Here is a 16,957-nt window from a genome sequence, read left to right on the forward strand (position 1 = left end):
TTACTTCCAGGGTAAAGGGCCGTGGTTTGTGTTTGGGGTCCTGTGGCTGGGAGTGGCCGGCTGGCTCCTGAAAATTCACGATACGCAGGGTGGTTCCCAGATGAAAGTTGGCACCAGTGCCGAATCGGGCTGGTATGATAGTACAAAGTGGCTCCTGCAATCTACCATCCAGAAGCGGGGTAGCTGAGTTTTTTTTCCAGGGAAAAGGGCAGTGGTTTGTGTTCGGGGGCCTGTGGCTGGGAGTGGCCGGCTGGCTCCAGAAAATCCACGCGGCGCCGGATGGTTCCCTGAACCTTAGGGGGCACCAGTACCGAGTCGGGCTGGTTGGATAGAGGCAAGTGGCTCCTGCAATCTGCCAGACAGAAGATGGGCAGGTCAGTTTGACATCCAGGGAAAAGGGCGGTAGTTTGTGTTTGGGGGCCTGTGACTGCGAGTGGCCGGCTGGCTCCTGAAAATCCACGATACGCAGGATGGTTCCCAAACCCAAGGGGGCACCAGTGCCGAGTCGGGCATATTTGATAAAGCCAAGTGGCTCCTGCAATCTGCCAGCCAGAAGCGGGGCGGGTGAGTTTTGTTTGCCAAGGAAAAGGGCCGTGGTTTGTGTTTGGGAGCCTGTGGCTGGGAGTGGCCGGCTGGCTCCTGAAAATCCACGATACGCAGGATGGTTCCCAGACCCAAGGGGGCACCAGTGCCGAGTCTGGCTGGTTTGATAGAGGCAAGTGGCTCCTGCAATCTGCCAGCCAGAAGCGGGGCGGGTGAGTTTTGTTTGCCAGGGAAAAGGGCCGTGGTTTTTGTTCGGAGGCCTGTGGCTGGGAGTGGCCGGCTGGCTCCTGAAAATCCACGATACGCAGGATGGTTCCCAGACCCAAGGGGGCACCAGTGCCGAGTCGGGCATGTTTGATAAAGCCAAGTGGCTCCTGCAATCTGCCAGCCAGAAGCGGGGCGGGTGAGTTTTGTTTGCCCGGGAAAAAGGCCGTGGTTTGTGTTTGGGGGCCTGTGGCTGGGAGTGGCCGGCTGGCTCCTGAAAATCCACGTTACGCAGGATGGTTCCCAGAGGAAAGGTGGCACCAGTGCCGAGTCGGGCTGGTTTGATAGAGGCAAGTGGCTCCTGCAATCTGCCAGCCAGAAGCGGGGCGGGTGAGTTTTGTTTGCCAGGGAAAAAGGCCGTGGTTTGTGTTCGGGGGCCTGTGGCTGGGAGTGGCCGGCTGGCTCCTGAAAATCCACGATACACAGGATGGTTCCCAGATGAAAGGTGGCACCAGTGCCGAGTCGGGCTGGTTTGATAGAGGCAAGGGGCTACTGCAATCTGCCAGCCAGAAGATGGGCAGGTCAGTTTTACTTCCAGGGAAAAGGGCCGTGGTTTGTGTTTGGGGTCCTGTGGCTGGGAGTGGCCGGCTGGCTCCTGAAAATTCACGATACGCAGGGTGGTTCCCAGATGAAAGTTGGCACCAGTGCCGAGTCGGGCTGGTATGATAGTACAAAGTGGCTCCTGCAATCTACCATCCAGAAGCGGGGTAGCTGAGTTTTTTTTCCAGGGAAAAGGGCAGTGGTTTGTGTTCGGGGGCCTGTGGCTGGGAGTGGCCGGCTGGCTCCAGAAAATCCACGCGGCGCCGGATGGTTCCCTGAACCTTAGGGGGCACCAGTACCGAGTCAGGCTGGTTGGATAGAGGCAAGTGGCTCCTGCAATCTGCCAGACAGAAGATGGGTAGGTCAGTTTGACATCCAGGGAAAAGGGCGGTAGTTTGTGTTTGGGGGCCTGTGACTGCGAGTGGCCGGCTGGCTCCTGAAAATCCACGATACGCAGGATGGTTCCCAAACCCAAGGGGGCACCAGTGCCGAGTCGGGCATATTTGATAAAGCCAAGTGGCTCCTGCAATCTGCCAGCCAGAAGCGGGGCGGGTGAGTTTTGTTTGCCAGGGAAAAGGGCCGTGGTTTGTGTTTGGGAGCCTGTGGCCGGGAGTGGCCGGCTGGCTCCTGAAAATCCACGATACGCAGGATGGTTCCCATACCCAAGGGGGCACCAGTGCCGAGTCTGGCTGGCTTGATAGAGGCAAGTGTCTCCTGCAATCTGCCAGCCAGAAGCGGGGCGTGTGAGTTTTGTTTGCCAGGGAAAAGGGGCGTGGTTTTTGTTCGGAGGCCTGTGGCTGCGAGTGGCCGGCTGGCTCCTGAAAATCCACGTTACGCAGGATGGTTCCCAGAGGAAAGGTGGCACCAGTGCCAAGTCAGGCTGGTTTGATAGAGGCAAGTGGCTCCTGCAATCTGCCAGCCAGAAGCGGGGCGGGTGAGTTTTGTTTGCCAGGGAAAAAGGCCGTGGTTTGTGTTTGGGGGCCTGTGGCTGGGAGTGGCCGGCTGGCTCCTGAAAATCCACGATACACTGGATGGTTCCCAGAGGAAAGGTGACACCAGTGCCAAGTCAGGCTGGTTTGATAGAGGCAAGTGGCTCCTGCAATCTGCCAGCCAGAAGCGGGGCGGGTGAGTTTTGTTTGCCAGGGAAAAAGGGCGGTAGTTTGTGTTTGGGGGCCCGTGGCTGGGAGTGGCCGGCTGGCTCCTGAAAATCCACGATACACAGGATGGTTCCCAGATGAAAGGTGGCACCAGTGCCGAGACGGGCTGGTTTGATAGAGGCAAGGGGCTCCTGCAATCTGCCAGCCAGAAGATGGGCAGGTCAGTTTTACTTCCAGGGAAAAAGGCCGTGGTTTGTGTTCGGGGGCCTGTGGCTGCGAGTGGCCAGCTGGCTCCAGAAAATCCACGCGGTGCCGGATGGTTCCCAGACCCAAGGGGGCACCAGTGCCGAGTCGGGCTGGTTTGATAAAGCCAAGTGGCTCCTGCAATCTGCCAGCCAGAAGCGGGGCGGGTGAGTTTTGTTTGCCAGGGAAAAGGGCCGTGGTTTGTGTTTGGGGGCCTGTGGCTGGGAGTGGCCGGCTGGCTCCTGAAAATCCACGATACACAGGATGGTTCGCAGATGAAAGGTGGCACCTGTGCCAAGTCGGGCTGGTTTGATAGAGGCAAGTGGCTCCTGCAATCTACCATCCAGAAGCGGGCTAGCTGAGCTTTTTTTCCAGGGAAAAGGGCCGTGGTTTGTGTTCGGGGGCCTGTGGCTGGGAGTGGCCGGCTGGCTCCTGAAAATCCACGTTACGCAGGATGGTTCCCAGAGGAAAGGTGGCACCAGCGCCAAGTCGGGCTGGTTTGATAGAGGCAAGTGGCTCCTGCAATCTGCCAGCCAGAAGCGGGGCGGGTGAGTTTTGTTTGCCAGGGAAAAGGGCCGTGGTTTGTGTTTGGGAGCCTGTGGCTGGGAGTGGCCGGCTGGCTCCTGAAAATCCACGATACGCAGGATGGTTCCCAGACCCAAGCGGGCACCAGTGCCGAGTCGGGCTGGTTTGATAGAGGCAAGTGGCTCCTGCAATCTGCCAGCTAGAAGATGGGCAGGTCAGTTTTACTTCCAGGGAAAAAGGCCGTGGTTTGTGTTTGGGGGCCTGTGGCTGGAAGTGGCCGGCTGGCTCCTGAAAATTCACGATACGCAGGGTGGTTCCCAGATGAAAGTTGGCACCAGTGCCAAGTCGAGCTGATATTATAGTACAAAGTGGCTCCTGCAATCTACCATCCAGAAGCGGGGTAGCTGAGCTTTTTTTCAAGGGAAAAGGGCCGTGGTTTGTGTTCGGGGGCCTGTGGCTGGGAGTGGCCGGCTGGCTCCAGAAAATCCACGCTGCACCGGATGGTTCCCTGAACCTTTGGGGGCACCAGTGCCGAGTCGGGCTGGTTGAATAGAGGCAAGTGGCTCCTGCAATCTGCCAGACAGAAGATGGGCAGGTCAGTTTGACTTCCAGGGAAAAGGGCAGTAGTTTTTGTTTGGGGATCTGTGACTGCGAGTGGCCGGCTGGCTCCTGAAAATCCACGATACGCAGGATGGTTCCCAGACCCAAGGGGGCACCAGTGCCGAGTCGGGCATATTTGATAAAGCCAAGTGGCTCCTGCAATCTGCCAGCCAGAAGCGGGGCGGGTGAGTTTTGTTTGCCAAGGAATAGGGCCGTGGTTTTTGTTCGGAGGCCTGTGGCTGGGAGTGGCCGGCTGGCTCCTGAAAATCCACGATACACTGGATGGTTCCCAGACCCAAGGAGGCACCAGTGCCGAGTCGGGCATGTTTGATAAAGACAAGTGGCTCCTGCAATCTGCCAGCCAGAAGCGGGGCGCGTGAGTTTTTTTTTGCCAGGGAAAAGGGCCGTGGTTTTTGTTCGGGGGCCTGTGGCTGGGAGTGGCCGGCTGACTCCTGAAAATCCACGTTACGCAGGATGGTTCCCAGAGGAAAGGTGGCACCAGTGCCATGTCGGGCTGGTTTGATAGAGGCAAGTGGCTCCTGCAATCTGCCAGCCAGAAGCGGGGCGGGTGAGTTTTGTTGTCCCGGGAAAAAGGCCGTGGTTTGTGTTTGGGGGCCTGTGGCTGGGAGTGGCCGGCTGGCTCCTGAAAAACCACGATACACTGGATGGTTCCCAGATGAAAGGTGGCACCAGTGCCGAGTCGGGCTGGATTGATAGAGGCAAGGGGCTACTGCAATCTGCCAGCCAGAAGATGGGCAGGTCAGTTTTACTTCCAGGGAATAGTGCCGTGGTTTTTGTTTGGGGGCGTGTGGCTGGGAGTGGCCGGCTGGCTCCTGAAAATTCACGATACGCAGGGTGGTTCCCAGATGAAAGTTGGCACCAGTGCCGAGTCGGGCTGGTATGATAGTACAAAGTGGCTCCTGCAATCTACCATCCAGAAGCGGGGTAGCTGAGTTTTTTTTCCAGGGAAAAGGGCCGTGGTTTGTGTTCAGGGGCCTGTGGCTGGGAGTGGCCGGCTGGCTCCAGAAAATCCACGCGGCGCCGGATGGTTCCCTGAACCTTAGGGGGCACCAGTACCAAGTCGGGCTGGTTGGATAGAGGCAAGTGGCTCCTGCAATCTGCCAGACAGAAGATGGGCAGGTCAGTTTGACATCCAGGGAAAAGGGCGGTAGTTTGTGTTTGGGGGCCTGTGACTGCGAGTGGCCGCCTTCTCCTGAAAATCCACGATACGCTGGATGGTTCCCAGTCCCAAGGGGGCACCAGTGCCGAGTCGGGCATATTTGATAAAGCCAAGTGGCTCCTGCAATCTGCCAGCCAGAAGCGGGGCGGGTGAGTTTTGTTTGCCAAGGAATAGGGCCGTGGTTTTTGTTCGGAGGCCTGTGGCTGGGAGTGGCCGGCTGGCTCCTGAAAATCCACGTTACGCAGGATGGTTCCCAGAGGAAAGGTGGCACCAGTGCCAAGCCGGTCTGGTTTGATAGAGGCAAGTGGCTCCTGCAATCTGCCAGCCAGAAGCGGGGCGGGTGAGTTTTGTTTGCCAGGGAAAAAGGCCGTGGTTTGTGTTTGGGGGCCTGTGGCTGGGAGTGGCCGGCTGGCTCCTGAAAATCCACGATACACTGGATGGTTCCCAGATGAAAGGTGGCACCAGTGCCGAGTCGGGCTGGTTTGATAGAGGCAAGTGGCTCCTGCAATCTGCCAGCCAGAAGCGGGGCGGGTGAGTTTTGTTTGCCAGGGAAAAGGGCCGTGGTTTGTGTTTGGGGTCCTGTGGCTGGGAGTGGCCGGCTGGCTCCTGAAAATCCACGATACACAGGATGGTTCCCAGATGAAAGGTGGCACCAGTGCCGAGTCGGGCTGGTTTGATAGAGGCAAGGGGCTACTGCAATCTGCCAGCCAGAAGATGGGCGGGTGAGTTTTGTTGTCCCTGGAAAAAGGCCGTGGTTTGTGTTTGGGGGCCTGTGGCTGGGAGTGGCCGGCTGGCTCCTGAAAATTCACGATACGCAGGGTGGTTCCCAGATGAAAGTTGGCACCAGTGCCGAGTCGGGCTGGTATGATAGTACAAAGTGGCTCCTGCAATCTACCACCCAGAAGCGGGGTAGCTGAGTTTTTTTTCCAGGGAAAAGGGCCGTGGTTTGTGTTCAGGGGCCTGTGGCTGGGAGTGGCCGGCTGGCTCCAGAAAATCCACGCGGCGCCGGATGGTTCCCTGAACCTTAGGGGGCACCAGTGCCGAGTCGGGCTGGTTGGATAGAGGCAAGTGGCTCCTGCAATCTGCCAGCCAGAAGATGTGCAGGTCAGTTTGACTTCCAGGGAAAAGGGCGGTAGTTTGTGTTTGGGGGCCTGTGACTGCGAGTGGCCGGCTGGCTCCTGAAAATCCACGATACGCAGGATGGTTCCCAGACCCAAGGGGGCACCAGTGCCGAGTCGGGCATATTTCATAAAGCCAAGTGGCTCCTGCAATCTGCCAGCCAGAAGCGGGGCGGGTGAGTTTTGTTTGCCAAGGAATAGGGCCGTGGTTTTTGTTCGGAGGCCTGCGGCTGGGAGTGGCCGGCTGGCTCCTGAAAATCCACGATACGCAGGATGGTTCCCAGAGGAAAGGTGGCACCAGTGCCAAGCCGGTCTGGTTTGATAGAGGCAAGTGGCTCCTGCAATCTGCCATCCAGAAGCGGGGCGGGTGAGTTTTGTTTGCCAGGGAAAAAGGCCGTGGTTTGTGTTTGGGGGCCTGTGGCTGGGAGTGGCCGGCTGGCTCCTGAAAATCCACGTTACGCAGGATGGTTCCCAGAGGAAAGGTGGCACCAGTGCCAAGCCGGTCTGGTTTGATAGAGGCAAGTGGCTCCTGCAATCTGCCAGCCAGAAGCGGGGCGGGTGAGTTTTGTTTGCCAGGGAAAAGGGCCGTGGTTTGTGTTTGGGGGCCTGTAGCTGGGAGTGGCCGGCTGGCTCCTGAAAATCCACGATACACAGGATGGTTCCCAGATGAAAGGTGGCACCAGTGCCGAGTCGGGCAGGTTTGATAGAGGCAAGGGGCTGCTGAAATCTGCCAGCCAGAAGATGGGCAGGTCAGTTTTACTTCCAGAGAAAAAGGGCAGTGGTTTGTGTTCGGGGGCGTGTGGCTGGGAGTGGCCGGCTGGCTCCTGAAAAACCACGATACACGGGATGGTTCCCAGATGAAAGGTGGCACCAGTGCCGAGTCGGGCTGGTTTGATAGAGGCAAGTGGCTCCTGCAATCTGCCAGCCAGAAGCGGGGCGGGTGAGTTTTTTTTGCCAGGGAAAAGGGCCGTGGTTTGTGTTTGGGGGCCTGTGGCTGGGAGTGGCCGGCTGGCTCCTGAAAATCCACGATACACAGGATGGTTCGCAGATGAAAGGTGGCACCAGTGCCAATCGGGCTGGTTTGATAGAGGCAAGGGGCTACTGCAATCTGCCAGCCAGAAGATGGGCAGGTCAGTTTTACTTCCAGGGAAAAGGGCCGTGGTTTGTGTTTTGGGGCCTGTGGCTGCGAGTGGCCGGCTGGCTCCTGAAAATTCACGATACGCAGGGTGGTTCCCAGATGAAAGTTGGCACCAGTGCCGAGTCGGGCTGGTATGATAGTACAAAGTGGCTCCTGCAATCTACCACCCAGAAGCGGGGTAGCTGAGTTTTTTTTCCAGGGAAAAGGGCCGTGGTTTGTGTTCGGGGGCCGGTGGCTGGGAGTGGCCGGCTGGCTCCAGAAAATCCACGCGGCGCCGGATGGTTCCCTGAACCTTAGGGGGCACCAGTGCCGAGTCGGGCTGGTTGGATAGAGGCAAGTGGCTCCTGCAATCTGCCAGCCAGAAGATGTGCAGGTCAGTTTGACTTCCAGGGAAAAGGGCGGTAGTTTTTGTTTGGGGGCCTGTGACTGCGAGTGGCCGGCTGGCTCCTGAAAATCCACGATACGCAGGATGGTTCCCAGACCCAAGGGGGCACCAGTGCCGAGTCGGGCATATTTGATAAAGCCAAGTGGCTCCTGCAATCTGCCAGCCAGAAGCGGGGCGGGTGAGTTTTGTTTGCCAAGGAATAGGGCCGTGGTTTTTGTTCGGAGGCCTGTGGCTGGGAGTGGCCGGCTGGCTCCTGAAAATCCACGTTACGCAGGATGGTTCCCAGAGGAAAGGTGGCACCAGTGCCAAGCCGGTCTGGTTTGATAGAGGCAAGTGGCTCCTGCAATCTGCCATCCAGAAGCGGGGCGGGTGAGTTTTGTTTGCCAGGGAAAAGGCCGTGGTTTGTGTTTGGGGGCCTGTGGCTGGGAGTGGCCGGCTGGCTCCTGAAAATCCACGATACACTGGATGGTTCCCAGATGAAAGGTGGCACCAGTGCCGAGTCGGGCTTGTTTGATAGAGGCAAGTGGCTCCTGCAATCTGCCAGCCAGAAGCGGGGCGGGTGAGTTTTGTTTGCCAGGGAAAAGGGCCGTGGTTTGTGTTTGGGGGCCTGTGGCTGGGAGTGGCCGGCTGGCTCCTGAAAATCCACGATACACAGGATGGTTCCCAGATGAAAGGTGGCACCAGTGCCGAGTCGGGCTGGTTTGATAGAGGCAAGGGGCTGCTGAAATCTGCCAGCCAGAAGATGGGCAGGTCAGTTTTACTTCCAGGGAAAAGGGCAGTGGTTTGTGTTCGGGGGCGTGTGGCTGGGAGTGGCCGGCTGGCTCCTGAAAAACCACGATACACGGGATGGTTCCCAGATGAAAGGTGGCACCAATGCCGAGTCGGGCTGGTTTGATAGAGGCAAGTGGCTCCTGCAATCTGCCAGCCAGAAGCGGGGCGGGTGAGTTTTTTTTGCCAGGGAAAAGGGCCGTGGTTTGTGTTCGGGGGCCTGTGGCTGGGAGTGGCCGGCTGGCTCCTGAAAATCCACGATACACAGGATGGTTCGCAGATGAAAGGTGGCACCAGTGCCAATCGGGCTGGTTTGATAGAGGCAAGGGGCTACTGCAATCTGCCAGCCAGAAGATGGGCAGGTCAGTTTTACTTCCAGGGAAAAGGGCCGTGGTTTGTGTTTTGGGGCCTGTGGCTGCGAGTGGCCGGCTGGCTCCTGAAAATTCACGATACGCAGGGTGGTTCCCAGATGAAAGTTGGCACCAGTGCCGAGTCGGGCTGGTATGATAGTACAAAGTGGCTCCTGCAATCTACCACCCAGAAGCGGGGTAGCTGAGTTTTTTTTCCAGGGAAAAGGGCCGTGGTTTGTGTTCAGGGGCCTGTGGCTGGGAGTGGCCGGCTGGCTCCAGAAAATCCACGCGGCGCCGGATGGTTCCCTGAACCTTAGGGGGCACCAGTGCCGAGTCGGGCTGGTTGGATAGAGGCAAGTGGCTCCTGCAATCTGCCAGCCAGAAGATGTGCAGGTCAGTTTGACTTCCAGGGAAAAGGGCGGTAGTTTGTGTTTGGGGGCCTGTGACTGCGAGTGGCCGGCTGGCTCCTGAAAATCCACGATACGCAGGATGGTTCCCAGACCCAAGGGGGCACCAGTGCCGAGTCGGGCATATTTCATAAAGCCAAGTGGCTCCTGCAATCTGCCAGCCAGAAGCGGGGCGGGTGAGTTTTGTTTGCCAGGGAAAAGGGCCGTGGTTTGTGTTTGGGGGCCTGTGGCTGGGAGTGGCCGGCTGGCTCCTGAAAATCCACGATACACAGGATGGTTCGCAGATGAAAGGTGGCACCTGTGCCAAGTCGGGCTGGTTTGATAGAGGCAAGTGGCTCCTGCAATCTACCATCCAGAAGCGGGCTAGCTGAGCTTTTTTTCCAGGGAAAAGGGCCGTGGTTTGTGTTCGGGGGCCTGTGGCTGGGAGTGGCCGGCTGGCTCCTGAAAATCCACGTTACGCAGGATGGTTCCCAGAGGAAAGGTGGCACCAGCGCCAAGTCGGGCTGGTTTGATAGAGGCAAGTGGCTCCTGCAATCTGCCAGCCAGAAGCGGGGCGGGTGAGTTTTGTTTGCCAGGGAAAAGGGCCGTGGTTTGTGTTTGGGAGCCTGTGGCTGGGAGTGGCCGGCTGGCTCCTGAAAATCCACGATACGCAGGATGGTTCCCAGACCCAAGCGGGCACCAGTGCCGAGTCAGGCTGGTTTGATAGAGGCAAGTGGCTCCTGCAATCTGCCAGCTAGAAGATGGGCAGGTCAGTTTTACTTCCAGGGAAAAAGGCCGTGGTTTGTGTTTGGGGGCCTGTGGCTGGAAGTGGCCGGCTGGCTCCTGAAAATTCACGATACGCAGGGTGGTTCCCAGATGAAAGTTGGCACCAGTGCCAAGTCGAGCTGATATTATAGTACAAAGTGGCTCCTGCAATCTACCATCCAGAAGCGGGGTAGCTGAGCTTTTTTTCAAGGGAAAAGGGCCGTGGTTTGTGTTCGGGGGCCTGTGGCTGGGAGTGGCCGGCTGGCTCCAGAAAATCCACGCTGCACCGGATGGTTCCCTGAACCTTTGGGGGCACCAGTGCCGAGTCGGGCTGGTTGAATAGAGGCAAGTGGCTCCTGCAATCTGCCAGACAGAAGATGGGCAGGTCAGTTTGACTTCCAGGGAAAAGGGCAGTAGTTTTTGTTTGGGGATCTGTGACTGCGAGTGGCCGGCTGGCTCCTGAAAATCCACGATACGCAGGATGGTTCCCAGACCCAAGGGGGCACCAGTGCCGAGTCGGGCATATTTGATAAAGCCAAGTGGCTCCTGCAATCTGCCAGCCAGAAGCGGGGCGGGTGAGTTTTGTTTGCCAAGGAATAGGGCCGTGGTTTTTGTTCGGAGGCCTGTGGCTGGGAGTGGCCGGCTGGCTCCTGAAAATCCACGATACACTGGATGGTTCCCAGACCCAAGGAGGCACCAGTGCCGAGTCGGGCATGTTTGATAAAGACAAGTGGCTCCTGCAATCTGCCAGCCAGAAGCGGGGCGCGTGAGTTTTTTTTTGCCAGGGAAAAGGGCCGTGGTTTTTGTTCGGGGGCCTGTGGCTGGGAGTGGCCGGCTGACTCCTGAAAATCCACGTTACGCAGGATGGTTCCCAGAGGAAAGGTGGCACCAGTGCCATGTCGGGCTGGTTTGATAGAGGCAAGTGGCTCCTGCAATCTGCCAGCCAGAAGCGGGGCGGGTGAGTTTTGTTGTCCCGGGAAAAAGGCCGTGGTTTGTGTTTGGGGGCCTGTGGCTGGGAGTGGCCGGCTGGCTCCTGAAAAACCACGATACACTGGATGGTTCCCAGATGAAAGGTGGCACCAGTGCCGAGTCGGGCTGGATTGATAGAGGCAAGGGGCTACTGCAATCTGCCAGCCAGAAGATGGGCAGGTCAGTTTTACTTCCAGGGAATAGTGCCGTGGTTTTTGTTTGGGGGCCTGTGGCTGGGAGTGGCCGGCTGGCTCCTGAAAATTCACGATACGCAGGGTGGTTCCCAGATGAAAGTTGGCACCAGTGCCGAGTCGGGCTGGTATGATAGTACAAAGTGGCTCCTGCAATCTACCATCCAGAAGCGGGGTAGCTGAGTTTTTTTTCCAGGGAAAAGGGCCGTGGTTTGTGTTCAGGGGCCTGTGGCTGGGAGTGGCCGGCTGGCTCCAGAAAATCCACGCGGCGCCGGATGGTTCCCTGAACCTTAGGGGGCACCAGTACCAAGTCGGGCTGGTTGGATAGAGGCAAGTGGCTCCTGCAATCTGCCAGACAGAAGATGGGCAGGTCAGTTTGACATCCAGGGAAAAGGGCGGTAGTTTGTGTTTGGGGGCCTGTGACTGCGAGTGGCCGCCTTCTCCTGAAAATCCACGATACGCTGGATGGTTCCCAGTCCCAAGGGGGCACCAGTGCCGAGTCGGGCATATTTGATAAAGCCAAGTGGCTCCTGCAATCTGCCAGCCAGAAGCGGGGCGGGTGAGTTTTGTTTGCCAAGGAATAGGGCCGTGGTTTTTGTTCGGAGGCCTGTGGCTGGGAGTGGCCGGCTGGCTCCTGAAAATCCACGTTACGCAGGATGGTTCCCAGAGGAAAGGTGGCACCAGTGCCAAGCCGGTCTGGTTTGATAGAGGCAAGTGGCTCCTGCAATCTGCCAGCCAGAAGCGGGGCGGGTGAGTTTTGTTTGCCAGGGAAAAAGGCCGTGGTTTGTGTTTGGGGGCCTGTGGCTGGGAGTGGCCGGCTGGCTCCTGAAAATCCACGATACACTGGATGGTTCCCAGATGAAAGGTGGCACCAGTGCCGAGTCGGGCTGGTTTGATAGAGGCAAGTGGCTCCTGCAATCTGCCAGCCAGAAGCGGGGCGGGTGAGTTTTGTTTGCCAGGGAAAAGGGCCGTGGTTTGTGTTTGGGGGCCTGTGGCTGGGAGTGGCCGGCTGGCTCCTGAAAATCCACGATACACAGGATGGTTCCCAGATGAAAGGTGGCACCAGTGCCGAGTCGGGCTGGTTTGATAGAGGCAAGGGGCTACTGCAATCTGCCAGCCAGAAGATGGGCGGGTGAGTTTTGTTGTCCCTGGAAAAAGGCCGTGGTTTGTGTTTGGGGGCCTGTGGCTGGGAGTGGCCGGCTGGCTCCTGAAAATTCACGATACGCAGGGTGGTTCCCAGATGAAAGTTGGCACCAGTGCCGAGTCGGGCTGGTATGATAGTACAAAGTGGCTCCTGCAATCTACCACCCAGAAGCGGGGTAGCTGAGTTTTTTTTCCAGGGAAAAGGGCCGTGGTTTGTGTTCAGGGGCCTGTGGCTGGGAGTGGCCGGCTGGCTCCAGAAAATCCACGCGGCGCCGGATGGTTCCCTGAACCTTAGGGGGCACCAGTGCCGAGTCGGGCTGGTTGGATAGAGGCAAGTGGCTCCTGCAATCTGCCAGCCAGAAGATGTGCAGGTCAGTTTGACTTCCAGGGAAAAGGGCGGTAGTTTGTGTTTGGGGGCCTGTGACTGCGAGTGGCCGGCTGGCTCCTGAAAATCCACGATACGCAGGATGGTTCCCAGACCCAAGGGGGCACCAGTGCCGAGTCGGGCATATTTCATAAAGCCAAGTGGCTCCTGCAATCTGCCAGCCAGAAGCGGGGCGGGTGAGTTTTGTTTGCCAAGGAATAGGGCCGTGGTTTTTGTTCGGAGGCCTGCGGCTGGGAGTGGCCGGCTGGCTCCTGAAAATCCACTTTACGCAGGATGGTTCCCAGAGGAAAGGTGGCACCAGTGCCAAGCCGGTCTGGTTTGATAGAGGCAAGTGGCTCCTGCAATCTGCCATCCAGAAGCGGGGCGGGTGAGTTTTGTTTGCCAGGGAAAAAGGCCGTGGTTTGTGTTTGGGGGCCTGTGGCTGGGAGTGGCCGGCTGGCTCCTGAAAATCCACGTTACGCAGGATGGTTCCCAGAGGAAAGGTGGCACCAGTGCCAAGCCGGTCTGGTTTGATAGAGGCAAGTGGCTCCTGCAATCTGCCAGCCAGAAGCGGGGCGGGTGAGTTTTGTTTGCCAGGGAAAAGGGCCGTGGTTTGTGTTTGGGGGCCTGTAGCTGGGAGTGGCCGGCTGGCTCCTGAAAATCCACGATACACAGGATGGTTCCCAGATGAAAGGTGGCACCAGTGCCGAGTCGGGCAGGTTTGATAGAGGCAAGGGGCTGCTGAAATCTGCCAGCCAGAAGATGGGCAGGTCAGTTTTACTTCCAGAGAAAAAGGGCAGTGGTTTGTGTTCGGGGGCGTGTGGCTGGGAGTGGCCGGCTGGCTCCTGAAAAACCACGATACACGGGATGGTTCCCAGATGAAAGGTGGCACCAGTGCCGAGTCGGGCTGGTTTGATAGAGGCAAGTGGCTCCTGCAATCTGCCAGCCAGAAGCGGGGCGGGTGAGTTTTTTTTGCCAGGGAAAAGGGCCGTGGTTTGTGTTTGGGGGCCTGTGGCTGGGAGTGGCCGGCTGGCTCCTGAAAATCCACGATACACAGGATGGTTCGCAGATGAAAGGTGGCACCAGTGCCAATCGGGCTGGTTTGATAGAGGCAAGGGGCTACTGCAATCTGCCAGCCAGAAGATGGGCAGGTCAGTTTTACTTCCAGGGAAAAGGGCCGTGGTTTGTGTTTTGGGGCCTGTGGCTGCGAGTGGCCGGCTGGCTCCTGAAAATTCACGATACGCAGGGTGGTTCCCAGATGAAAGTTGGCACCAGTGCCGAGTCGGGCTGGTATGATAGTACAAAGTGGCTCCTGCAATCTACCACCCAGAAGCGGGGTAGCTGAGTTTTTTTTCCAGGGAAAAGGGCCGTGGTTTGTGTTCGGGGGCCGGTGGCTGGGAGTGGCCGGCTGGCTCCAGAAAATCCACGCGGCGCCGGATGGTTCCCTGAACCTTAGGGGGCACCAGTGCCGAGTCGGGCTGGTTGGATAGAGGCAAGTGGCTCCTGCAATCTGCCAGCCAGAAGATGTGCAGGTCAGTTTGACTTCCAGGGAAAAGGGCGGTAGTTTTTGTTTGGGGGCCTGTGACTGCGAGTGGCCGGCTGGCTCCTGAAAATCCACGATACGCAGGATGGTTCCCAGACCCAAGGGGGCACCAGTGCCGAGTCGGGCATATTTGATAAAGCCAAGTGGCTCCTGCAATCTGCCAGCCAGAAGCGGGGCGGGTGAGTTTTGTTTGCCAAGGAATAGGGCCGTGGTTTTTGTTCGGAGGCCTGTGGCTGGGAGTGGCCGGCTGGCTCCTGAAAATCCACGTTACGCAGGATGGTTCCCAGAGGAAAGGTGGCACCAGTGCCAAGCCGGTCTGGTTTGATAGAGGCAAGTGGCTCCTGCAATCTGCCATCCAGAAGCGGGGCGGGTGAGTTTTGTTTGCCAGGGAAAAGGCCGTGGTTTGTGTTTGGGGGCCTGTGGCTGGGAGTGGCCGGCTGGCTCCTGAAAATCCACGATACACTGGATGGTTCCCAGATGAAAGGTGGCACCAGTGCCGAGTCGGGCTTGTTTGATAGAGGCAAGTGGCTCCTGCAATCTGCCAGCCAGAAGCGGGGCGGGTGAGTTTTGTTTGCCAGGGAAAAGGGCCGTGGTTTGTGTTTGGGGGCCTGTGGCTGGGAGTGGCCGGCTGGCTCCTGAAAATCCACGATACACAGGATGGTTCCCAGATGAAAGGTGGCACCAGTGCCGAGTCGGGCTGGTTTGATAGAGGCAAGGGGCTGCTGAAATCTGCCAGCCAGAAGATGGGCAGGTCAGTTTTACTTCCAGGGAAAAGGGCAGTGGTTTGTGTTCGGGGGCGTGTGGCTGGGAGTGGCCGGCTGGCTCCTGAAAAACCACGATACACGGGATGGTTCCCAGATGAAAGGTGGCACCAATGCCGAGTCGGGCTGGTTTGATAGAGGCAAGTGGCTCCTGCAATCTGCCAGCCAGAAGCGGGGCGGGTGAGTTTTTTTTGCCAGGGAAAAGGGCCGTGGTTTGTGTTTGGGGGCCTGTGGCTGGGAGTGGCCGGCTGGCTCCTGAAAATCCACGATACACAGGATGGTTCGCAGATGAAAGGTGGCACCAGTGCCAATCGGGCTGGTTTGATAGAGGCAAGGGGCTACTGCAATCTGCCAGCCAGAAGATGGGCAGGTCAGTTTTACTTCCAGGGAAAAGGGCCGTGGTTTGTGTTTTGGGGCCTGTGGCTGCGAGTGGCCGGCTGGCTCCTGAAAATTCACGATACGCAGGGTGGTTCCCAGATGAAAGTTGGCACCAGTGCCGAGTCGGGCTGGTATGATAGTACAAAGTGGCTCCTGCAATCTACCACCCAGAAGCGGGGTAGCTGAGTTTTTTTTCCAGGGAAAAGGGCCGTGGTTTGTGTTCAGGGGCCTGTGGCTGGGAGTGGCCGGCTGGCTCCAGAAAATCCACGCGGCGCCGGATGGTTCCCTGAACCTTAGGGGGCACCAGTGCCGAGTCGGGCTGGTTGGATAGAGGCAAGTGGCTCCTGCAATCTGCCAGCCAGAAGATGTGCAGGTCAGTTTGACTTCCAGGGAAAAGGGCGGTAGTTTGTGTTTGGGGGCCTGTGACTGCGAGTGGCCGGCTGGCTCCTGAAAATCCACGATACGCAGGATGGTTCCCAGACCCAAGGGGGCACCAGTGCCGAGTCGGGCATATTTCATAAAGCCAAGTGGCTCCTGCAATCTGCCAGCCAGAAGCGGGGCGGGTGAGTTTTGTTTGCCAAGGAATAGGGCCGTGGTTTTTGTTCGGAGGCCTGCGGCTGGGAGTGGCCGGCTGGCTCCTGAAAATCCACGTTACGCAGGATGGTTCCCAGAGGAAAGGTGGCACCAGTGCCAAGCCGGTCTGGTTTGATAGAGGCAAGTGGCTCCTGCAATCTGCCATCCAGAAGCGGGGCGGGTGAGTTTTGTTTGCCAGGGAAAAAGGCCGTGGTTTGTGTTTGGGGGCCTGTGGCTGGGAGTGGCCGGCTGGCTCCTGAAAATCCACGTTACGCAGGATGGTTCCCAGAGGAAAGGTGGCACCAGTGCCAAGCGGGTCTGGTTTGATAGAGGCAAGTGGCTCCTGCAATCTGCCAGCCAGAAGCGGGGCGGGTGAGTTTTGTTTGCCAGGGAAAAGGGCCGTGGTTTGTGTTTGGGGGCCTGTAGCTGGGAGTGGCCGGCTGGCTCCTGAAAATCCACGATACACAGGATGGTTCCCAGATGAAAGGTGGCACCAGTGCCGAGTCGGGCAGGTTTGATAGAGGCAAGGGGCTGCTGAAATCTGCCAGCCAGAAGATGGGCAGGTCAGTTTTACTTCCAGAGAAAAAGGGCAGTGGTTTGTGTTCGGGGGCGTGTGGCTGGGAGTGGCCGGCTGGCTCCTGAAAAACCACGATACACGGGATGGTTCCCAGATGAAAGGTGGCACCAGTGCCGAGTCGGGCTGGTTTGATAGAGGCAAGTGGCTCCTGCAATCTGCCAGCCAGAAGCGGGGCGGGTGAGTTTTTTTTGCCAGGGAAAAGGGCCGTGGTTTGTGTTTGGGGGCCTGTGGCTGGGAGTGGCCGGCTGGCTCCTGAAAATCCACGATACACAGGATGGTTCGCAGATGAAAGGTGGCACCAGTGCCAATCGGGCTGGTTTGATAGAGGCAAGGGGCTACTGCAATCTGCCAGCCAGAAGATGGGCAGGTCAGTTTTACTTCCAGGGAAAAGGGCCGTGGTTTGTGTTTTGGGGCCTGTGGCTGCGAGTGGCCGGCTGGCTCCTGAAAATTCACGATACGCAGGGTGGTTCCCAGATGAAAGTTGGCACCAGTGCCGAGTCGGGCTGGTATGATAGTACAAAGTGGCTCCTGCAATCTACCACCCAGAAGCGGGGTA

Source organism: Zonotrichia albicollis, chromosome W (assembly GCF_047830755.1).
Source record: "Zonotrichia albicollis isolate bZonAlb1 chromosome W, bZonAlb1.hap1, whole genome shotgun sequence".
NCBI lineage: Eukaryota > Metazoa > Chordata > Aves > Passeriformes > Passerellidae > Zonotrichia > Zonotrichia albicollis.